This window comes from Lagopus muta, chromosome 6 (assembly GCF_023343835.1).
Source record: "Lagopus muta isolate bLagMut1 chromosome 6, bLagMut1 primary, whole genome shotgun sequence".
Classification (NCBI taxonomy): Eukaryota; Metazoa; Chordata; class Aves; order Galliformes; family Phasianidae; genus Lagopus; species Lagopus muta.
In genome coordinates, this window is record NC_064438.1 from 520,447 (window position 1) to 545,847 (window position 25,401).

The 25,401-nt window shown below is 37.9% G+C and overlaps 1 protein-coding gene across 4 annotated transcripts in view; it reads right to left on the reverse strand.

Annotated features, from left to right (window-relative positions):
- Positions 1-25,401, reverse strand: part of SPON1 (spondin 1) — a 329,330-nt gene that overhangs the window by 281,807 nt on the left and 22,122 nt on the right. The window contains exon 1 of one of the 4 annotated variants that reach the window (XM_048948288.1): positions 506-526. The exons of the other annotated variants lie outside the window; for them this stretch is intronic. The gene's annotated coding sequence lies outside the window, so the exon portion shown is untranslated. Of the gene's footprint in view, positions 1-505; positions 527-25,401 lie in introns of those variants that run through there. 4 annotated transcript variants of the gene reach the window in all.

Below are 25,401 nucleotides of genomic sequence, written 5' to 3' on the forward strand. Positions count from 1 at the left end.
AGGGGAAAAAAAAAGTAACATTTTCTCATCTACTTCCAGAACATCATAATTAATCAAGGTAAATTCATAGCCCACACCACACATTCACAGCACTACTCTTCAATTTGCAACAGATATCTCAAGAACAGCTCATACCTACTCTCTAGTTAAATCAAGTACGCTGTAGTTGTACTGAAAAATCATCCTGTTGGGTTGGAAAGACTGAAGCTTAGAGACTAGAAAATTATTCATTCCACCTCAACGGACAGTCTCCATGAAAAAGACAAAGCATTTTCATGTTTCACTACCCAATATAAATGGTAACACTGAGTGTTTGAGTTTATTTCTGTTTCATAGTCAAGGTTTAAAAATAAAGGCCATAAAATACATAAGAAGAGCGGAAAGGGCAAAAGCTCCAGGCTCACATTCATACTTAGATATTTAGTAGATGTACTCCATATGAGGATCTATAGCATCACAGCACACACAGTTCTGACCCAACTACTAAAAGAGCTTTAGAACTGACCTCCAATTTTAACTTGTTTCCTTCCATATGCCCATTTTCTTAATTCACAGCAAAGGCACCTTCATAGTCAGAAATAAAACTGCTCCTTTATCATCAGACTGGGTTACTGGAGTGCTTGCTGCTCTGGGTGTGACCATGGCCTACGCAGCTCACCTGAAACTCATTAAGCAATCCTTCTAATTGGTACCTGTAAAGAACCATGCAGGTTGCTAGGAGTGACATTGAGCCCCAGCTGGTGCCAGAGGTGGAGGAACTCCTCCTATCAGAACCCCCTAGCAATCTCTAGGCACCAGGCACAGAGAACTGGAGAAGGTAGCTCTTCCACTCTACTTACTATCTAACACCTAAAATTTCTTTTCTGAGGCCATGCATTTAGGTACTTCCTGCTGCCATATGTTTCTTGGAGTCTGTACCTTGTTCCGTGCACTGGCACGTGCCAAGTGGACAGATGACATACAGAATGCTCAGCAGGCCAAGGAAGTTTAAAAGGCATTTGTTAGTTGGCTAGAATGACATGTTAACAATAGCAAGTTAGAAACCAGAACTAGTTGCCAATTAGTAGCAGCAGTAAAAATTTGCAAACTAGGAGCTTATCTAGAAGAGATTCTTATTGTTTAATGGAGCTTTAAGTTCACAGATAATGTTGTTCTTCCATATGTTAAAACAGGAAGAATATAGTTGAAGCAGTAATTCAATTTGTCCCTTGAATGACAATAAAGAAGATACCAATTTGTAAACTGACACCTGTGTCCACTTACAATCTATTGTTGACAAACTGTGCTAACTGCTTGTACAAATAGTGAAGGCTTTTATCCTTAGGAACAAAAAGAAAAGCTTCTGAACTACTCCAAATGCAGAAGAGACATCAGCATACTTTGAAAATCAAGGAAAAATACATTAAGGAAATTTGTTAAGATTGAAGCAAATACCAAGCTTTAGAGAAGACTGTCTTCAAAAAATGAGTCAATGATCCATTCAAATAACAAGTAAAGCACTTACATTCTAGCTTTTAACTTATTGCATCTGATTTGTAAATAAGTGGTCAAATAAAATATTGTAAAAACTGAGGATTATACATGAAAAATTATTGGCTGTTACAGAACTACATTGTTATAGAAGAAAAAAGCTCTTAAAAGCAGGGGGAAAGTCACTTCATATGTGAGTAACAGCAGGAAAGACACCTCTGTAACTCTCGATATCTATCACCTTCATATTGAGAGCTAAGAATGAGTTCAGTCAATAACCCTTCAGCTAATGAACTTGCACGCTACACCTTTTGTGTGTGTGAACTTCACACAGCTGTGTGATGGAACAAAAATGCAATTAACTGATTTTTCATACAAATAATTCCTTTCTTATAAGACATCAGTGAACTGTATGTCAAGAACAGATAACGTATTACTTTCAAACAGTGATCGAAGGAGTATAATTAAGTAATTACCTATTTTAATTCATTTTTCTTTCATCTTCTGCAATTCAATGTTGGAGAGAGATACAGTGTCGCTCACCAATATATTTAGTAGGTAAAAGCTTAGACATGCATCATAGGAAACAAACTTCACTAAATACTACACAAAGTAACAGGAAAACCAGAGTCACAGAAAATAGAAATTACTTGAAATAAATGCTACTAATAACTTCTAAATAACTTAAATAACTACTTAGAACATTTAAAACCCTACAGATGGTAAAACTAGTTTTTAATGCTGTTAACTCAAGAGGCTCCAAATCCCTTAGAGTTTGAGCCACACAATTGCTAATTACATCTTGAATGCTTTTAAAGCTTTTATTTGGCACAAAAGCAACGTACAAAGTACAACAGGCATCACTAGTATACGTGGGGCTTTTTTTTTTTTTCCACTTGTTATTGAAGATGATAAAATATATTCTACTGCCTGAAGACCAAGAAATGAGAAAAAAACATTTTTGATACCTGAGGAAAACAAGCTTTGATACTGTATAGCCATAATGGAGGTCATACTGTAAATTGACAGAACCTCCTTTGCACTTGACCCTTTTCATCACATTAAAAAAAAAGCTTTTCATGAGCTTCAGATCAAAATTTTTATCCCACTTGCCCTGGTAGAAACATCAGTTCCACTGGAATCTTTAATCCTGCCAGAGTATCTTCACAGTAATATGACAATCTGTGTTTATTTTGGCTCCCAACCCAAAGATTGCCAATAGCAAACCCCTGCCTGCGGCTAGAGGAGAATTAAAAAGCTCAGAGGCCCTTTTTAAGGAGAGGTAAGTAATACCAAATCTGAATCAAACTAAATAAGTGTTAAAAAGCAAAGAAAAATACCGTCCCACAACACAAAAACAAATATACCCAAAATCGCACGCAGCTTTGCCATCTGGCAGACAACCACAGCTCCCCTCCAAATACAACACAATCTCAGTGCCAGCTGCCTCCCTTTCAAATTCAGTCTCTACTAAAGGTTTTTTTAGAAATCACCTCTCACAGATTAATCAAGGATTGCTTCTTAAAATATACATCCTGAGGATCAGCCTGAAGTATTAACGAAAACTTACATAATGCTGCATATTCCGACATCTGCTGTGGTACTAGAAGGCAAATAACAGAGAAAGGGAAACAAGTACCAGTGCTTTAATCCTTTGCTTTTCCTGTTTAGAAAGGGAGGAATCAATATTATCTAAATACTAAATTTATTAATCTTCCTTTGTAGTAATGAGTGTATTTACAAGAAAAAAAAATTTTTACTTCCACTTAGACTATGACCTATAGTATTTGCACATACACATGAGAAACAACAACAAAAAACACAAAGCCATGGTAACACGAAACTAAATACACAGTCTTTCATTGGCTTCGATGCCAAGCGGACTCCTACACTGGAAGCGTGGAGTTTAGAAGAGTAGTTAGCAGAAGGTGTTAATAACTGGTTAGAGCTTGTGAAACAATTTTACTTCACATGTTTTCAGTGTTCAATTTTCCATCCAAAAGCCACTGGCACCATCAGCTCTTTTTCAAATTTAATTACCCACTAATTTTTCATACCTTGAATATACAAAGTAAAGTGTGGTGAGTCAATGGTTGTACCCACTAATTTCACCCTTTCTTCTGTCCTATCATTTCCAGCAGCAGAAGCAATTTGGAATCGCTTTCTCCCTATAATGGTTAGTTAGGGCGACAGCGCACTTGTGAAAAACAGCCCCAAATCCAATTTCTGATCAGCAGCACTTTGGGAGGGACAGGATCCTATTGAGGCAAAAGCAGAAAAAATTCCTGGCAGAAACACTCAGCTCTAGGGAGATGCAAGAAGAATTCTCTCATGTTTTAAAGCCCTAAGACGACATTCTTTGCGTGCTATTAGCTGTGGGATGATATGAAGAACATGGGCATTGTCAGTCAGCATTTATTCACATGCAACTAATGAAATAAGACCAAAATGCAAAAACAAAACCATCCAATTTCTTATCAAAGTTCCTTTTAATAGAAGGCAAGTACCTAAACTGTAACAGTGCAACAGAAATTCACAGTCAGACCTTCCCAGAGAGTCCTCCATGGCTTCACAGGAGCTGACAGGAAGAGGAAGAAATAGCACAGTACATTGGTACAGACTGATACCAGGACGCTACAGGGAACTGGAGACTATCAAAGGGATTTTCCCTCTTTTCTTGCCTCATTCTTTCCTATCTTCAAGGCCTGGTATCCCTGTTGAATCAAAGTTCTGAGATTCTGCTAACAGGAGCGTCAAACTAAGCCTTTGGGCCATTCTCACCTTTCATAACATGTAGCACAGTCTCTACATGAGGGGAATTAACAGCTGAAAATTCCGTTTGCTTTCTAATTATCTATTATATTTTTTGCTCTTCTGCTTCATTCTTTTCACAGGCTATTTACTACTCTGCCCAACACACGAAGTCCTTTTCCAGAGAAAACTAACAGAAGACATACAGTTGAAGTCCCCAAAAGTCTGGTAAAGTATAGGAATCACGCTTGGTCTCATTCCATGAAGATGAAAGGAAGAAGAGTTCAAACAATCAGCACCTTCAGCCCAGATCTTCTGTTAAGAACTAGTAACAGCTAAACCTCCTTGATGGAAACAGTTATGGAGGGGATGGGAGAAAATCATTTTGATACTAACACTTAGGATTCTGTGTGAGAGCTGAAGCCATTTTGGAATAAAAGCATGAACGCTAATGCACGAAAGGTTCATGACATGTTTCTGACCTTCCTTATGAGCCAGAAAGTCACTGCAAACTGTTACCAATAGTAAATATAAAATAATGCTTTCATTAAAAAACAGGTCTTGGAAAGTAATATCGTTTTATAGTTATTTATGTAAATATAATAATTTATTGTTATATACACATGCTATATATATATATATTTAATATCTACCAAAGATGCATTTAGTTGTGAAAAGCCTTAAATACGTAGAGTATGTGCGGGCCTATTGTACAGTTCATTAAGAAGTGGTAAGACATGCCTGATTATCTACAAACCGTTAAATCTTTTTTCCATTAAAATCTCACTAAAATGCGTGAAGTGCAAAGTACTAAATACTAAAACTTCTCCAGTAGCTGGTAATATTTTATACAAGAAAGTAACCATACTAATTACAGATGCTTTTCATTTGAATGGAGTGCACTGCAGTATAGCATCAGGCAGAGTTTCACCATGTCTGAAGTGCAGTCTAGGAAAAAGGACGACTGCTGTTAGTCTACATATTGTAATTGTAATTTAAATTTTATTCTCAGTGAAGAACACTGAACAACTCCATTTAATTTATACCCATTTGGCAGCCTGAACTGCGTGTTGATTATTTTTCAAACCATAGAAACCAGGATAAAAGCTTACTGAACAACAGATGTATACATTCTTTTTTAGAAGACCAAAAGGATCATTCGCAAAGAGGACCAGACCATATGTTTGGACCCAGATTTCTCCACTAGCATTCTGTGCTATTTTTGGGACCTTATTTTTAAGGTAGAGATGCAGCAAGTGATAAACTGCTGATTTACTGAATCCCTGAAGAAGTCATTTCAAGTCTGAACACTGGGGGAAAGAACTGGCATTTAACTACATCTCTGCTCAACAAACTCTTAATTTGCTGAGCCAGATCTCTTTGTTTTGAGCTCAATGAAATTGATCCTAACACAAGTTCCTAGTTTAAACGTTAATATAAGACTATAGCCTCTACTGACATACAGAACACAGAGAACAGAAGTTTAATGCAGTTCAAGCTCATGTATTAGGATTTAAAATATAGAAAGAAATACAGAACAGTGTCTTATTTTTGTTGCATACAGCTACGTCGTGATGTTACTCAATATCATAAAAAAGCAGTAAGGAAAAGTGCATTCAAATGAGTATAAAACCTCACAGTAATAGCAATAATATCCTCAAAATTGTTACGCTTAAACACTTCACAGAAAAATATATAAATCTTGTACCTCAACTGAGAAATAAGCGTACAGGGACTCGGTATTATTACTTTCAGAAGCAGTTCAAAGGTCCAGGTTGAATACTAGGAAAAATGTCTTTTCTGAAAGAGAGTGAGACACTGGCACAGGCTGCCCATGGAGGCGATGGAGTCACCACCCCTGGAAGTGCTCTATAAACATGGAGATGTGGCACTGAGGGACATGGTTAGTGGGAATGCTGGGGACAGGTTGATGGCTGGAAAGATGATCTCAGTGGTCTTTTCCCTTCTAGAAGCCTTTCAAATGTTGATATTTAACACCGTAAATAATTAGATCTATGGATTATAAAAAAATTCCAGCACTTAAGTAGTATTGGGAGCCTATTTTGAAATAATTTATTCTGCGGCTGCCACTACTGTATATACCCTATTTGATAGCAGGCAGAATGATCAAACTCTTCAATTACTTAAGAATGAGATGAACAATAACTTGCATCAGTGAAATGGGGCTGTATTACGACAGGCTTCCATGGGCTATGCCCATGTCATCTAGGGCAATCTAGGCCCAGTCATCATATTACATTAAAATTACCCAAGAACACATTGAGAGAAAGCTGCACCCAGTTAGTCTCAAACCTAAGCCCATGGGAAAATGTTCAAAGGAGACGAAAAAGACTTTAAAAGAAGAGTTTCTTTCTGTTCCCTGAAACACATGTGCTGTCTGCTCCTCTAGCTAACACTTTGAGTAGAGCACAGCAGATTCAACTAAATTGGCTGTTAATACACAGAAAGATCTGTTGAACAGAGAACATTTTGCCTCAGTTTTCTAGACTTTGAAGCATTAACTGCTGCAGCCAGCTATTCTGAACAGGTTTCCCAGGCCTCACTCGCAAACTCTCCCTCTGAAGCCAACTTTGTTTTCCAATAGATCAAAGCATTTCTAGCTTTAAGAGCTAACTTGGCTCTTTGCATTTAAAAACTGTAGACAAGTGCTCGGATACCTAATGTAAGTAAATAGAGATGAATGGCTATTGCTAAATAGTTAACCACGCTAAACAATATTCCAGCATCACACAGAGCAAAAAGCCTATGGTATCAATGATCATTGTTCTCCCTCAACATTTACAAACGTTACAATTTAAAATAATGTCATACTTTTCAGTATTACCTCTTCACACTGCTCAAGCATACTCAAACACTACTCTGTCTACCAATTTTTATATACAAGGCATGCAAAATTTATTATATGGGAGATACAGAAGTCTGGTGTTTACTCTCATATGACTTGGCTCAATTAAAGAACACAGCAATAAATGACAAGAATACACCCAGGAAATTAGTCTAATTGGCTTGAACCTAAATTATTTATGAACAATTCTAAGTTGAATAACAGTGTTCCTTGATTAGAGGTAGAACACGTGCATCCAACACATGTACAGGCCTTAAGCTTGCAAATGGAATCCAAAGAAATTTTTAAATAAAAATTTTGGCCTAATTGCTTTTAACACGACATCATTGAACTGAGGTACTGATATGCATGTTGGAAATTTCTCATCGTGACTCTGCACTTTATTACATTCAAGGGACAAAACCACACAAACTGTGTTTCAAGCAATTGCTTTAGAAGGTGCTTTATCTATCCCATGCACAGAGGAAAGGGACATCGTTAGGTTTTTACACCCAGTATGTCCAGGTGGAAAGAGCTCCAAGTCTGAAGGAATGGAAAACAATCTGCCTCTGAGATAGGTACACAGGGACTTGTGGACATAACAAGCTGACAAGCCCATTTTAACACAATTTACAGTACAATGTTCTACTTGAGGTGTTCAGACTTTCTCACCTCCAGTTGAACAGACCATTTCAGAAAAGGAATACACTTTTTTTTCTTCCGATTTCTCCAGACAGTATGAAATGTGGCGAGTTAAATTCCATTGGACAAAAGTGCAAAAGTCAAGCATTTAACAAGCCAGCATAGAAAGAACAGTGTGGTCTCACTTACCTGCAGGACCACAATCTTCAAGCTTTCGTGCTAGAATACAAATAGAATCTATGGATACTGAAACATGGATTATTTTTAAATCAAGAGGATTCCACCTGCAGTACTGCTGCAGCACTCTGATACACAGCTTTGCTTCCACTTGTGTCAAAGTGATGAGATTAAGCCTCATCAAATTTTTGTACAGCGTTATAAGTACAAATCATTATCAGATACGCAAAGTGAAGAACAGAGAAGTGGGAAAACAGACAATCGCAGTTTCTGGGATCTGGTCTGTTGTCTATATTAATGGAGAAAACAATGCAGCATTAGGGTACCCGAGCGGCATGGAACCACAGTCCTTTCCCCCACACGAGTTCACTGCAATCACGATGTAGGTATGGGGAAATGACTCTTGCTCAGAAACACCCTGTATCTAACATCTCTATGCTGAACTACTTTCTGCTTCTCTTACATGACAGGAAGAATTCTTTATTATTTATTTATTTTTACTACACTGCAACAGATCTCTGAAGTGAATCCCCTTCTAGCTGTTCAATTTTACATAAAACACTGAAATATTCATTGGAACAAACAGAGTGCATGAAAACGGATCTATAGCATTAGGGTTAGGCCACTCAGCAGGCAGGGGCACTCCCTGAGTGCCAATACCTTTTCAAATGAGTATTTAATTATTTACACAAAATTGAACAGCTGCAATGAGAGAAGGAGAGAGCTCACGCCAAATGGGCTCGAGCTCTTTCTAGAGATAATGTGAGGTAAATGGTTCTAGAAAAAGCACCAGAGCCCTTCAGTCAAATCCAGCACCTGTAGGTGTTTTCTTCAGTGAGGAAGTACAGTAAGCCTCGCATTGAAAAGAGGATTATTAAAATGGCAACTGCAATGCCAAGTAAAGATTTGGTTTATATGTCTACTCTGTTATAGTTCTCTCATGCAAACATGAGTAAGCCCTTTTCTTTCAAACCATAAATGGGAATTTCTGTGTGTAGAAAAATGTAGCTTTAACAAGCTATCAAGAACCTAAAATGACATTTTCCTAATTTTATTAATTCAGGAATTCACAATACACTAAAATAGATGGCTTAGCTTTTTCTTACTTGTATTGTTTAATTACGTACTTAAAATTGTAATAATTCTCTATTTTTTTGGGGGGGGGGGGGGTGGAAGGGCAAAATACTAGGTCTTCTTTTACCTTCAGTGCCTATGCTGATGCAAGTTAGGCAGAATAAAGTACCACGTTTTCCTAAAACCAAGTTGCACTTCTTCTACTTCTTGTTCTACTTCTGAACATAGCTTGAAAAATGCTCGTAACAAGTCCGTATTCTGGCAAAGGTCAGGTGCGTCAGATGCTGCACTTTTGGCAGGGCAACATCCAAGAGGCAGCATGCAGTTTCTCTGCATGCAGAACCATTCACAGACAGAAACAGAAAACAAATCTATTTCCAGAGCTCAGGATACTGGTTAGGAAATACATCCTTAATTTGTTTAATCCCTCTTTGAGCCCATTGATTTAAAGTGTCATGTCGCAAAGACTGAAAGACTGACAGTGCAGTTGAATGGATTGCCTAGGACTTCGCCGTGGCTTTTTGTTTCATTGACCTTGTTTTCTCAAGGCAAACTGTGAACATATGATAAATTGCTTTGAAAGACTATCTTCGTATGATATTCCCTCAGTAATTTCAGGTCAGTTCTTTGATAAAAATCAATATTGAACCTATTAAAAAAAATGAAAATACTGAATCATTTTAAAATTCTCTCAATTGCCATGTACAAAGGGAAATCACTGAAAATCTAAAATTACTTGAAAAAGCCTCAAGGAAATGGAATACAAGCAAGCATGCTGCAGTTTTCAACTAATTAAGGCAACACGAGAATTTCTAACATATAATGGATGACAGCATATGCTTTTCAGTTTACTGAGCCCTATCGATAAAACCATCAACATTTTTCACTCAGACAAGGTTTCATGTTCCTGCTAAACAGTGAGCTAAACATACTCCATCTTCCTCTCTAGGATGTAGTCACAGGCATCAGTACAGTTCTAAAGCCACATTGTTTCCCAGATGCCAAGCATGTACAATAGAGAACCCATCCACTTGTTTGTGATTCCATTTAAAGCAAGAAGCAAAAGTCATGCGTCCTAGCAGCAAAACACACTAGAAACAATTGTTAGCTTTTGCAGTTTAGCACACATTACGGACCCTTCACTCTGCACTTTGTGAATCAGTGAGTTCTGATCAATCCATCAGCATCCATTGCAATTCAGTACTAGATATGAAAAGCTTTTCAAGACAGCTAGATCACATCAGGACTTTTATTTCCCCAAGTCATCTAAAATGAACACAGAAATTTCAAGTTTCTCTCTCATTTTAAGTCTTTTTCCTCCCACTCTCCATGATAAGTCTTACACATACCCCTCTTTTTATAACTGGAAAACTCAGAAGAGAAGAATGGACAAGAGATAAAACAGCATGCTTTAGAAAACACCTGCAGGAGATTTCAGCAGGCTTCTCTCCACAGCTGCAGGCAAAGGTCACCTTCTTACTACTGGTCCTCACTTTCTAACAGTAGATTCAGAAGCAGCTGTTGTTCTGAAGCACTCCCAAGCTATTTTCCACTGCATGACAATGCATTAATTAACCAGGACTGCACTGATAAAGTTGATGACAACATGGGTTCTTGAATATTTCCCAGCAAAATATAACAAAATATAAAAAATGTAAGGTTGAAATTCAATTTTGTGACTAATCTTAGATCAAGAAGGCCATTCGTCAAGCCTCATAGTTTGAGAGCAAACATGTCCTCCATTGAAGAGCCAAAAACAAGTTTAAGGTTGGATTTTTGTTTTTAATTTGGGGTGAGAAGGTACTCTTGAACAAGATAAAAAATGTTAAGCAAAAATAATGATACTGTACTTCTTGTAATCATATCACAGTCATAAAACAATTTGGGTTGGAATGCAGACAAAGTAAGATTTAAAATACTTCAAACAGAAAAAAAAGACACCTTAGATGGAAGATCCTACATATTTCAAGTCAGAGGCTAACAAAAGCAGCACATGGTGCATCCAGTGCAGACAAGACAGCACATGTTATCCACCAAAAGATTCAAGAAGTGTAACTGATTTCCAATTGTTTACAAGAACTGACTAAAGAGAACCTGGCTACACTTGCTCAGGTACATTACTCACTGCAGCACCTGAACATTTCTGCAGCAAAAAAAAAAAAAAAAATAGCAAGTGACCATTTGTTTTACATTCAACAGCTGTACAAAAGCCTGGACATCAACATAATGTGCTTAACAATTAGAAAAGTCACTGATTGCTGATGATGAGTAAAAAACAGAAAGGGCATGCAGAGGTAAGTGATCTTTACTAGATCATGCTATTAAGAGGCCAATTTACTGCAGCCAAGGCAATTCAGCTGTACCAGCAAAAAGCCACTTGTTAATCGGTTAAAAAATGTAATAAAGGCTTGGGCTCATCAAGAGATTTCATTAAGGGCAGAGAACTCAAGAAGTTAAGAAAAAGTTTGGGAGCATATTGCAAAGAACAGCCAAGTACAAAAATGGAACCAGCGCAAAACATTGACTGCCCAGAAATGCATTATTTGTCCTGAAGGAAAGACTGAACGCTTTTTGAGCAAAAGCTTCTAAAAGCTGGGAGCTCCATTTTGTAAATCATGAAGAGAAGCATCAGAACAACACCTAGCATTGGTCATTAGAAAAGACAAAGCATTTATGTTTGAATCTTTCAAAAATAAAATGGTTACAACAAACAGTACTGTCATTTGATGGGGAAAAGGGTCTATTATATAAAAGCATTTTAAGCTGCTGAGAACACTCCCATGCAAATACAAACAGATCAAGTAAGTAAGCAAAAAGCTCAGGTCATCCCCAAACAAAAAGTAGCAGTTTCATTTTTAAACAAAATATCTGTAGATTTTTATATCAGTGGCTCATGCACCACTGTTCCCTTACATATGAAGTTGAATTACTTTGGCTTTAGTGTGCCTTTTCAGTTTCATTTTTTATTATTCATCAAGTATTCATTTTTTAATTACACAGAGAACAGCTTGGATAACGGAAAGGATTAGTCCCTTATGTACAAGAAATATGATAAATTGAAATTACTTATCATCAGTCCTCTGTCCAGAGATCCTGGAAACAAAAATCAATTTTAAAATGCATTTTATGCCTCTAGTGGGTTCTTCAAAGGAAAAACACCTTAGAATGTAGCCTTTTCTTAAACTGAACTTTTGTATTACTGATGGCTGGTACTGAGCCATAGTAGTTCACAAAAATTCAAGTTTCATAAAGAACTGCCACAACCACCTTGGTCATCAGACCATCAGCTGCCATCTATCACACAACACACACAAGGGAAGAGGTGAAGGTGCACAAAGGCAGACAATGAAAGGCATAGAAAGTGTCCTTTTTTTCTTGTTCCTTTTTTTAATGATTATGTTTAAGAAATGGAAGATCCAGGAGAAGGATCTGTAAAATATCTGAGCTTAGAGAGTTGATTTTTTTTTTTTTTTTTTGGCAGAAAGTCTGGAGAGAATGATTGTTTATCATTATTAGCTCTACTAACACTTTTATTGTAATTGTAAGAAGTGAAACACATGTAATTTGTCAAACATGTAGAGAACTGTCATTACACTGATGATCTTCATTTGCATTGTGAAAAGGCAAACGTTATGCTTTTTTCCTTAGTAAAAACAGGAAAATTCTATCCAGCAAAAACATTTCCACCCCTGCACCAGTGCCAACTGATTATTTCCAGCCATGCAAAGCAAAGATTGCTATTCCATTAACAAAGGCAGAGCAGCTATGCACTACTTCTAGTTCATGGTCAAAAGGAAATTTCTATAACACGCAACTTAACAAGAAACTTAAGCTAACATGTGACTTCATCAATTTGGTTTTGTGAAGCACTTCCCTGTAACTTGAGCAACAACTGGAAAAGGACTCAAAGGCTGAGTTATAAAGAGATAAAAAGAAAGAAACTGTAATAATCTGATGGAAAACATCACCACAAAATCAGTAGTACTGGGGTATAGCACCAAACTACACCAGTATTGTGACAGCTGGAAATTGTACTTCATGAAATGCTGGTGGCTCTTCTTATGCTAACTTCATGTATTCATTTTCACCAGCAACTAACCCATTTACTTGGTGTGAAGATTTCTCAATGGTCAAGATTACTTACAAAATGTCGGTTTGAAAGCAAAATCTGTAATTACTAAGAGAAAATCATAAACAATTAATAGAAAGACTTGGGATTTTGCATCTGTTCTGAGCGACTGCCCTCTCTGACTGCATTGTCAGGTGTAGTGCTTTACCTCCACGTGAGAGAGAATCTATCCTGACTGTACATTCAAGATGAAGTTGCTGTGCTGCTTGCTTAGGAATCAGCAACAAACTCAGACACCATAACCCTAACAATAAAACTTAGTAGCGATGTTGTTTTCCTGTCAAAGAAACATAGAACATAGACTCTTCCCTTCCTTGTAAGGAAATGAAGATTATTACTCTATGCTGTTTCATCTCCTCTAATAGCTTTGGAACACATTACTCCATTTTCACCAAATTCAACAGAGGGATGTGGCCTCAAAGATGTTGTATTCCCACAAGTCTTGTGACATTAAACAGATGGGGAAAAAAAGAGATCTTTACATAATCACATTACAGATCCCATGGAGAGAAGGGCTTCAGAGTATGCAGATGCTTTCTTAAACTGCAGAGTATTTCCAAGAAATGAAGTTTAGGCCACAAAGAGAGAAAAAAAAAAAAAAAAAACAGGCAAAACATGTAAACAGAGAGAAAACAAATACAAAGGAAAACAGCTTCCTAGTTCTCACCACATATGAAGTAACTTGTTATGAAGGAGATGCAGCAGTGGTAACATCACGCTTGTCATTCCCTGACTTGAAAGATTTCTAGAAAGCCTTCCAGCTTCAGTGGCAGTGATAACATTGGCAGGTTACATTTCATGATTAATAGGTGCTGTTCAGCAACACTGCAATAGTAAAGCAGAGATCAGAAAATGATTCTTGCTCATTTCAGATCAGTATATAGTTTCTGAATGTTTAGTTGGGCTTCGTTTTTGCTTCTTTGCTCCCTGTAACTGTATTCTGATATCTGTCTTGTTTTTCTCTTAACACATCCGGATTTAGTAGCTTACGTCTGTTTCCATGTTTCCAGAGCACTGTGAGAAAGTGTCAGCTTTGTATGCTTTTACTCTTCTTTTTCAGGTTACTGACTAATACTGCTAGTCACAATTTCTGTGAAGCTACAGCAATAAATGCTATTTTTAAACAAATATGTAGCAGTCAATACACCAATGGAAAGCATGAGGAGCAAAGCATTTCAGACATACTCTGATTCACTGCAGAGAAGTATTTAATGACTGTCAGGAGCTCATTGCTGCCATTAGCTGCCTACTGCAAATTTTGTTGCCTACTGCAATTTATTTTTTAAACAGTCAACTTAAAACCTCTCATTTCTCTATCAACATTAGACTGTGAAAGGCTGGATGATGCATATGCTAAAACCAGCTTATAGCTGAATCTCTGCAGGGTTACACTATCACGTTTGGAGGAAGAACATTTCCTAACACTTCATTACTTTTTGCTTCCAAGTAAGCTGCACCTGGTGTTGTTTTTTTTTCCTAAAACTTGCCCCAAACGTACAAAGATAAAAATCACTTTCTCTTGCCAATTTGAGCTTTGCTCTTTCTTGTCAGCTGTAATTAAAAAGAGAAGTAATTGAAAAGAACCAAAACCTGCTAAAGTGTAAAAAAGAACTGAAAACTGCATTTAGAGTAAGTACCAATATTCTCACATTCAAACATGCTACACAGAGTTTTCATGCACAGCCAGACAGTACTGAGATGAATTACTATACAGACATTTCTTGTAATTAACTGCATGGAAAAGGAAGCTGCCACAAGAGCTTTAAAGCTTTAAATTTGTTATTATTAGCATCTTCGTAAATTCCAAAGCTTTTTCAATATAAGCTTGCTTCTAAATGGGAAACGTAGTCATTTACATTTCCTGCAAGGAAAGTAGCTTACTACAGTTCAGCTGAGACCACGGCCTCACTCTTTTTCAGTTTGTAACACCTTCTGCCCATTGCAGACCCTTCTGGCCACTTCAGTGCCAGTGAAGGGAGCAGCTTCCCAACCCCATCTGCACGAAGGCAGGAGGACGCTCCCACAGCCACCCTCAGCCTTGCTGCCTTCCTTCAGGAGCCCCATGCATCTGTGGTCCAGGCAGCTCCAGGTCCCAGCACTGAGGAGCTCCCCAGAATCCTTCATAGGGTTTCCAGACACCCCACTAACATATGTGTCCTCAGAGGAACAGTTACAGGAGGAGCCGGGGCAGGCAGTGGCAACAGACCTCTCCACCCAGGGCAGGGACAGCTCACCAGGAAGGCAAAAATCCAAGTAAACAACATCAGCTACCCTTCCTTCATCCACTGATGCCATCACTCCATTGTAGAAGGTCACCAAATTGACCAGGTCAGGCACGAGCTGCTCTTAATGAAGCCACACTGGCTTTCCAGGAGGATCTGTTCCATGACCTTCCCAGGCACAGAGGTGAGGCTCACCATTCTGCAGTTCCCTCGGTCTTCCTTTTTCTGTTTCTTAAAAATGGGAATTATGTTTCCCTTTTCCCAGCCACCAGGGACTTTGACTCATCTCCAAGACTTCTCAAAGATGATAGAGATGCTCAGGTTGTTCCCAACAGGTGGTTCAAAGGCACCACACCAGCACCAGAGTGACACCATGAAAAATACAACACTGAATTACCACCCAACCTGTTGTGAGTATTGTGAGCTATAGAGCATTAACAGCCCAGCCATCTGTAGCTCTCAAGCTCCTCCTCAATCTCATAATGGGCCTACTTACTCAGTTAAGGGATAGATTTTGACTGGCTTCAGGATCAAGATGGCCAAAAGTCATCTTACAGCCTAAATTTAAAAAGCTAATTCTGGGAGCTGGAAGAATAGGAACTGAAAAACAAACAAAAAAAATACTTTGAGTGCTTAATAAAATCCATGTTTCTTACGGAATGCCCTCAGATGGCCACAAGTATTTCTATACTACATATAATAAGATAATTATAGAGAGATCTGGAAAATAATTTTAACCTGTTAAACCCAGGTGCAATTCAGAGACTCATTACACAGTTCAGAGCTCAACATTAGTTAAGCTTTCCTGCACCTCATATGGCCTTGAGTGAAGATACAGGAATGAGGTATCTCTTACTCCCTTCAGAACTGAGCCCCTCCTCTCCCTTCCATTCGCTGCGTATAACATCTCCGTCATTTAGAAAAGCTGTAGTACAGTAGATCAGCATGGCTCATGTTCTGACTTTGAAATGCAGAATTCTGAGCATTTAATATGTGGAAAGCCTATACAGTGAAAGAAAAAAACAGACTTCCTTTTCGTTTTGACAGCTACTCTTCTTTCAATTCTGTGTAGAAACCTTAACTCTTATCAAGGTGTATATCTTTCTTTTAATATTTAAACTCGCACGCCATTCCACCTGCTCTCATCTCAAGGTTTTGCATACCAAAGACTCCAGTCTCAGTCTCCAACCTCTATTGTATCTAAAGGTGTGCCATTGAAAAATAATTTCATAAGTGCTCTCTGATGGGTAGTCTCTGCTCAGGATTGATGTTGTTGCAATAGCAAGTGCAGCACTTCTGCCAGCAGAAGACAAATCCTCTCTCTATTTTGAGTTTCAGACAAATCTTAAACACAGCTGAAGCCATTCAGGTCATCAAATGAGAGCACATACAGCACTTGCATAACATCTATCAGCATATGGCTACCAGAGCCTACTTAGGTCATAAGGCTGGATATTCAAAAAGTGAATGAGCACAGTTTGTTCAGTTTTTAGACTTGTTTAAACAAGATCTTCCAATTCTGGGATTAGTTATTTTCCTGTGCAAAGTCCTGGCAGCATACCATTTTCTTAGAAGCTCTAACTTAGAATGTTTTCTTTCCAGCAATGGGAATAATTCAAAAGGCTTTGGGAATTTATTGAAAATTATATATGCACTTAAAAATTCAGGGGTTATTCCAACTGCCTGAACTACCTGAGTCTGCATCATTTGTTCTGTGCTTTCACAAAAACAACTGGTAGGCATATCTCTAGACTGCTTCTGAAATCAATTCTCTCTTACTTTCTTATAAGCCTTTTTATTTGCTTATGACCTACCCAGGAAATAAATTTGCAATTCATTTTCCATAACCATATCCTTTCCTGGAACTGTGAGGAAATGCTTACTTGCTTTGCTACAGAAGGTATTTATACCTAGACATCCCTAAAACATACATTTGCACTCTGTTGTGTCCTTTCTCCATTAGAACCTGACTTCAGCCAAAAGTTGCCCATGCAACATAAGCTGCAAAAGACACGATGGACCAGAGAGATCTTACCGCATTCAGAGTAAGTGGTAATACTTTACAGTTCGAAGAGGAAAAGTGGTACTGTTGCTTTCTGCTTTAAAACATTAATTATTGGCAAAAAAAAAAACTCTGTTAGGAAGAAGGAAGAGAAGTGCATACTTCAAGCATTACTTGAAAATCAGAAATATGGTTTTGGATGCTACTTGATGGCTTTCAATTCTGTTGCCTCTTCTCAGTAACAAGCTGTACTCAGGATCTAGACAAGTTGGAGAGCTGGAAAGGATAGACACATGGAACAGAGAGCTCTATCCCAATGTACTACAGACCTTAATGTCCTCAGCACTGCAGTGTAGCAACAGCCTGATTAGGGCAGAGAAAAATTAAGAGTGGTAATTTGGTTTAGCAGAAAGCAGTAGGGAACATAAGAGGAGGTAATTAATTCAGAGAATTCCAGGAGAGTCTTGGATCTTCCTCCAGCATTTCAAAAACCTCAGTGCTTTCCAGAATTCAAACCTGCCAGAGACTTTTCTGACTACATGTGTAATATTTTGTAGTATAAATCTTTCTATTTATAAATCACTGGTCCCAGTTACTAACATGCTGCAAGTTGAAATCTTATATTGTTTCTGTAGGACATCTCTCAGGTGATGGGGATAATTCCTGCCCCACATTTTAGGTGGACACAGTTCCTGAAGCTCTGACTGGTTCTGTAATGTGCATTCCCCGTTTCTTGATCTGATCAGTTCTGTACACATAAGTGTTGACAGAAAACAAGACAGCCTTACTTCCTGGAAAAGAAGCACGTGAAGATGCATGTTTAGTATAAGAGACTAAAAAAAATGCTGTGTGCTTCTTGCTTATTTAAATCACAGATCATGCTGCAAGTACTTCAAATAGCCCCAGCTTACTGTAAAATGTATGGTTTTTCTCCTCAAAAATCCTCTTTTTATGTATGTACTCTGCCATCTAATGCATTATAGAGAATTTCAAACTAGTTGAAGGCGCACAGAAGAGCCAGATAACAAAGAAACAACCACCACCATCATACTAAGCAATGCAGACAAGCATACAGAACTCAATTCCTGTCAATATTTGAAGGTGTAAGGTACATGGGCTGGCTCATCCTCAGATACAGATTGGATTAAAAGATTTTACTGCCCCATTCCTGTTGTTTACTTTTAAAACATCAAAATAAAGCTAAATAAACCTCCATATATTATTTTATCCTAAATTATTTAAAATACATTTCATATACTTCAGTAAAATGAAATCCTTCAGTTCTTTGGCACACAAAGAGCTCATTTCAAATATTTACGGAGGCACATGCCAGAACCACAGTTCAAAGTTGTTTGGACAAATCAGGAAGTTTTTCCTAGAACATGAGCTCAAATATGGAGTTCCTTTAGCTCATGCAGTTTCTGGGCCCAGGGTAAAATTGATAGCTAATGAAGAATGAACAGAAAAAAAGCTGCAATCTTAACATGAAAATGAAATACTCATGAAAAGATCAAGTTTCATTTTCATTAAGGAAGACGTCCATCTTTAGCTCCAGTGGGAGCAGAGCTGACTTCCAAATGGTGCCAGTTCTCAATGATGCAGAGCTCGATATTAGAGAGACAGTGAGAAAGATGGAGAGTTCCACAGACCATTACATTTAAAATGTGCTTTCTATTTGCTGTTCATTTTTAACAGTCCACCTTGGATTCAAGCCTAAATTAGATCCCTTGAAACCTGTCAGCTAAAGGAAATAAACAAAGCCTGCAGTTTTAGAATAAAGTCATGATAAGTACAGTTCCACTTACTGTTACCATGACTTTTCCAGACAAAAAGTCAGGCCTCCTTACTGTTCTAGTACTACATTTTGCAAATGCAAAGGTTTTTTCCATATTCTGCCTTGCTTTTTATGCCCAACTGTGCTTTCAACTCATCCCTCAGTGTCAGAACACATGCCAGCATGTGTAGCAACACATCTTCCAGAAAAGAAGTCCACGTGCTTTCTTGCAACATCAATCATTTCATACTTCCACGCTAAGAACTGAAGCTGGTAACTGCACTGGATTAAAAATGTGTTCAGAATAGATGTTGAAAATAAGAAACCCCTACCAGATTTACAGCCAGCTACTAAGAAGCCTTTTTTTTTCCTGGTCCAAATCCAGGAGAGATCCAGTCCTACACTAAAGAATCCTCCCTAACTTGTAGTGTTCAACCTGAACCTACCAAAGCAATGCACTGATGATGTTACAGCAGCAAAACAAGCACTTCATCATAACTCATCACAAATAGCATCTTTTCTTTCACCCCATTACCAGCTGCACCCAGCAAAGTCTGCTTCTGGAGCAAGCTTCTTATTTTCATACTATTTATTTCATAATTGCAGTAGTCCCATTTGCTTTCCGTGAAGATTGAATAAAATATACTTGTAGCAAGTGTTATTTGCTGCTGCCACAGGCCAGCAGGGTAACACAGCTACATTTGTCAAGTAATTTTAGAATCATACACCCTTCAGTTTTGTTCATCATTGCAACTGGTTAGTGTTCTTATTCCACAGAAAGTATGCTTCTATCAGATGAAGACACCTCCTTGCATACCACTGCAATTCATGTTTTCTTAAAAATGAAGGTATTTGGTTAGTCTTTGGGCAAAATAAATTTGTCTGATAGTTTCCTCAGATCTGCAGTGACATTTTTGTTCAGAGCTAGAGGGAGGCAATACTTTGATCACGATCCTGAGAGCTATAGTATTCTGCTGGGATGCCAGTTCAATATTCTCACTTCTTAAGATCTGGAGACAGGCCCTCACATCACACTTAGCTATTTTAGTGCTACTTCTCAAGTCTTTCACTGAGTAGCCACACTTGGAATAAATATTTACTGTACCAGGACAAACTGAATCTCCACATCAATGTATTTTGAAAACCATTTGTAAATCAGCTGAGAGCGCAGTGGAATCTTCGGTAAGGGTGAAGCAATACGTATGGTACATGAGGAACCCAGCAGCATTCCTCCTATTCTTGGCAACAATCCCTCCAACCTACACTGATAATTATGGCTACTCATGTTCTATCCTTACCTCACTGAAGTCATTATAAAATCTAGCCTATATGCATTCTTCTCATCCCAGTTGTAGTGTTTCAATCCTGAGCTTTATATTTCACTTCTCCCCAAGGAAGCTCTCAAGGACCACAGAGCAGGTTGACAGAATTATTACAGTTCTGATTTTTAGGCAGCCAAAAAAACGCTTCCTGAATAAAATGAAAATGAAAAGAGAAAGTGTACAATAGGGATTGGTCAGAAATTATTTCTGTGAGTACAGTTACATGGTCCATGGTTTATTTTGAGAACAAGAGCAATAGGCTTCTTTGGATTAAAACAAAAAAACAACCAAAAAACAAAGCAGCAGACAGGTGATACACTTAAGTTCCACAGCAAAACCTTCACGATCTCTAAGCTTTGACCACACCACAGCCTTTCATTCTTCAGCTCTTGACTCTGCTAGACTGTTAAAACCTCCAGCAGTCAAGTTCAGTTTTGCCTGGTTTAAATAAAAGCAAAGCTGCTTTTGGCAAAATGGATCCCCTTTCCTTACTTTTGGACCTGGACTAAAGATGATGCAGGTGCTTGGTGAAGAGAAATTAAAAACACTATGTACATGATGTATATTAAGAGCCCTACAACAGTTATCTTCTATTGGACATAGCTGCCATGGGCAGGTAAAAGTAAGACAGTAAACTGTAAGTGAGTTAGTGAGCACACTACATCCAAGCCAAGTTCCTGCTATGCACATGACATGCAGAAAATGGCTATATTTAGGTCATCCTCATCTCATCACATCTTTAGTTCTATAAAATATCTCGATTAAAAATTTCAGCCAGTTTTGTACTGACACATATTGTAAAAAAGTCTGACCTTTCAGGATGGCACTGCAAGCTGGTAAGTTCTGCTAAATATAGCAGTGAGCAGTTCAAATTGCAAAGTTCCATTTGTTCAGTTCGTTATGTCAGCTCATGGGAATGCTTATGAAATTCAGATTCAGAGGCTCACATCAGAAAATACCATTCAAATAACTCTGCTTTAATAAAGCAATACCATCTTCATCTCTTAGGATGCTCTCGGGCAAGTTTTCTTTTTCAAAAAACACAGATTAAGCTGAGTTTTAGGGTAAACCATGAACTTGTTTATTAACTCTAACCATGCTTGTTCCAGGTGCAGAAAAGATACTAAATAATGCTGGGGAATGAGTCATAATTTCAGTAAGAAAATGCGGTTAATGATCTCAATTTTTGGTGAAGATATGAAATACCTTGGAGATGAGCAGCAGGTGTTACCGAAGTTGCCTGAGCTGTCACAGAAACACTGATAGCAACAGTTACAGAACCCACTGAATATCCACTGCAGATTTGACACAGTGCAGTTTAATTAGCGAGTGTGATGGGATGAGAGGTAACGCTACCAGCTCCGGAAGATGAGTTCCCATTATTAACAATGAAGTTTTCTATCAGACAGAAGTAGAGGGACCCTATTCATAAGAGATATGCAGCACCCAGGCAAAGACATTTTGGCAGGTGCCTGCCAAAGCAGAGAACAGCTTCTGGGCAGTGGCACCAGCTGCCAAGAACTGCTGTGGACAAAAGAGGGTAGTCACGGTTATGTTGGCATTTCTCCTGCCTTCTCTCTCAAACAACTTCAGAAGAAGCTGAGTCAAACAGAAGAGCCATTCACCAGGGCCCCAAACCAAGAAACAGAGGGAAACGTTCCTCAAGAATCACACTCCAGCTCAGCTACACAGATGAGAAATTAAGAATGGTGACCACGTAGGACTGGAGACTGGAGTCTGGAGTCTCTGCCATAAACACAGCGCTAATATTAAAAATCATTCCAGATGTAAATGGCTCCGTGGTCTCTTAACAAGCTATTGAAGTACACAAACTATATTACGTTGTATGATATAGACATCATTCCTCATGGATTTATCCCTTTCCAGGGGTTTGGGCAGGTTTCAGAGGAGGAAATGAGAACAAATCCACTATTTGGCTGTATGCTTGAAACATATTCTGCTTGTTGTTTGTAGTCCCTATGAAACCAAGGCATACAAGTGAAAAACTCTCCAGTTTCTCTACAGCCTAGAAGCCTCTCCCTGAACACAAGACAGCTTTTCTTTCATAAGCCATACTCCCAGCAAACAACATCATTGGACTGCATCTACTTACAAAACACTTCTACTTTTCAAAGTCCCATAGTTACAAGATAGTTCCACCTGGTTGACAGTAAATTATCTACCTAACAATCTGAGCATATTGATATGCAATATCAATAAAAAAAGCTCTAAATACAAAATGCAACTGCATCTGTTATTGCTAGTTTACAAGTTTAAACACTCAAAAGAGAGGCAGACACTGGTAACTTCTCAGCGATAACACAGCACTGTGCAGCTCAAAAAAGAATCAAGCCTTAAAACACAGAAAGATATTCTTTCTGATTGTGATATGAAATCTGGCTATACGTAGCCTTTTGTACCTTATCTTTCTTATTGTTTTTAAGAGGTATGTCAGGAGGTTAGGGCACTTTAACCAGAATATTCAAGTACTTTCCAGTGAAACATATTGAAATACAAACCCAGGACAAAGAACAAAAGTAATCAGAGGTTCATATTGGCCTAGATTTGTCCAGTATTTCTTTGCCTGTCCTACTTAGAAAAGCTCAGATAAGGACTATTTTTAATGGCTTCTATTTTTCTACAGCCTTAATTCAATGTATTCAGGATCCTTACAGTTACATTACAATGGTAATCTTAGTATGGGCTGCCCTGACTTCAAAAGCTTCTTGCCTTGATATTCCCCACTGTATCCACCACTTTGAGAAAAAGTATGTTTGCCTTCCTTATTTCCTTACTTCATCTATAAAGCTGAAGCAGTGTGGAAAACAGTCTGCTAGAACAAACCATCTATTAAATTGCAGAACGAAGCTCTCTAGGAATCACAGAAAACTACCCTTCTTATGTATACTTGCTAAGGGTACTTTTTATTTATACCAGAGCTACCATATTTTGTTCTTTTCCTCTTCCTCTCCAGTCTCAAGACTGCACTGATCTCTGCACTAACCTTGTTGCCTTTCATTCCACATTCTGAGGTTGAATCGCTGACCTTTTTACCATCCCTGCCCCCTACAACAGTAGTGATGACTTATCTCCTCTAACACCTCCGCCTTCCAACAGGGAGATGGCAACACCATACACGAATTCAAGATATGCTCATTTTGTAGTTTAGCTCATCCCAAATAACTAATGCTTAGAATACTATCACTCACACTATCTGCATGATTTACCAATGAACACCAGTGAAACAGATACTCAGAGTGAAGCATATTTCTTTGTGTTCACATAACCACATAAATCCTCCAGACAGCGAGACAAAAAGATTGCACTACAGAAAGCAGGTTCTAGAAGTCCGTAGTAGAGCATAATAGGAAAAAGGATAAAGATAAAAAGCTTCTTTAAATTATACCTATTGGTAGTTAGCAGTGCTTGCTTTTTCAGACTCTGGGTAGGCAGATTGGTTTTGCCTTAGCAAAACCTTTGCATTTATCAGTAGAAAACGATGCTTTCTCCTTCTCAGAATACAACATCAAGCTCCGCCCTACATAGAATAAGCCCAGAAATAATATATATATGTATATATATGTATATATAAAAGGAAAACTACATAACAATTTTAATAAAGCACCATTTCTCAAAAATCATCCATTTGAGTGATTTGCATAAATAAAACAGAGCAGCTATCTAAACTTAGCATTAACTTCAGATGAATTACACCAATTATATTATCTCTGTATTACTTTATTGCTCTAGCAGTAGAAACTACAGTATGTTAGCACACACCTCATTAAAATTAAATACCTCCCAGCTACTGAAACCTACATTCATATTATTCCCAAAATTACATTCCTTCAAATGTCATTATGATGTGAATTCTGAAAGAATTGCTATTGTTTGAATGAATTATCTCCTCTTATGAAAAAAAAAAAAAAGATTACCACAAGCGTAATTAAAGTACAGCAAACAATATCTCTAGTACTTACTGGTAGAGTATTAATGAGATTTACTGTAGATGAAATTGGTAAAATTGGGAATAGCAGGTTCAGAAAGCATTGCATTTTTGTGTTCCAGGAGATTTCAACAGACTGAACAACCACCACCTCCAGAATACAATTATGCAAATATTTGACTATTTTCAATTAGCTTAAGTTAGCTCTACATTAAGCGCACTCTCAAGAGCAAGAAGTTGGATGTGAAATGTAATTTTTGTTTTGATATCAATATTGTTGTTACCCGCAGAAGTTTGTTTAACAACAGAAGACAATTATTAAAAGATGGCCAACAAGTCTTTAAATTAGCTTGGTTTTGTGAGGGGAAAAAACAACAAGTTCTCTAGTCACTTTACTGTTAAGACACAAGACTGTTTCAGTTTCAAGTCACTGAAGTTTTAGAGGCCATAAAGGCTAGCTATTTCTCTGCCATCCATTTAACAAGAAGAAATGGTGGCTTCATACATATGGTGCCAACGGAGGTAAAAATAACAGAACACTGAGGATCTTTTCTGCTATTACTGATTTAGCCACTAAGTTTCAGTGGTGCTCCTACTGAATTCAATAGTCAGAGAAAATACTTCTGAACCAGGTCTTCCGTAGTCACATCTTCCCATTTCAAGACAAAGAATCCCAAGCCATTAAACTTTAAGATGTCTTATCAACTTTATTTCTATTTCTAACTTTTGTTGCTTGCTTTTTAGCTCTCCTCCTATTTTTCTCAAAATACACAAATCCATATGTTAGATGTAACTAACATCCTCCTGCCATGCAAGTCACAGGCAGACTTCACTGCTGTGAATGCAGAAGGCTGGAAAGAACCAGGCCTTGCTCTAGAGAGGAGTAAAGACAATGCTACTGGTCAGAAGAGGCAGGCCTGCAGAGCTCAAATGGAAGTTCGGGCTAAAGGAAAGATATTAAGCTGTGTTCATTAAATACCATTAAAAGCATGAATTCTTGTTTCTGTCACCTCTTGAAGTATTTTAGATGCTAAAAATAAGTTAGAG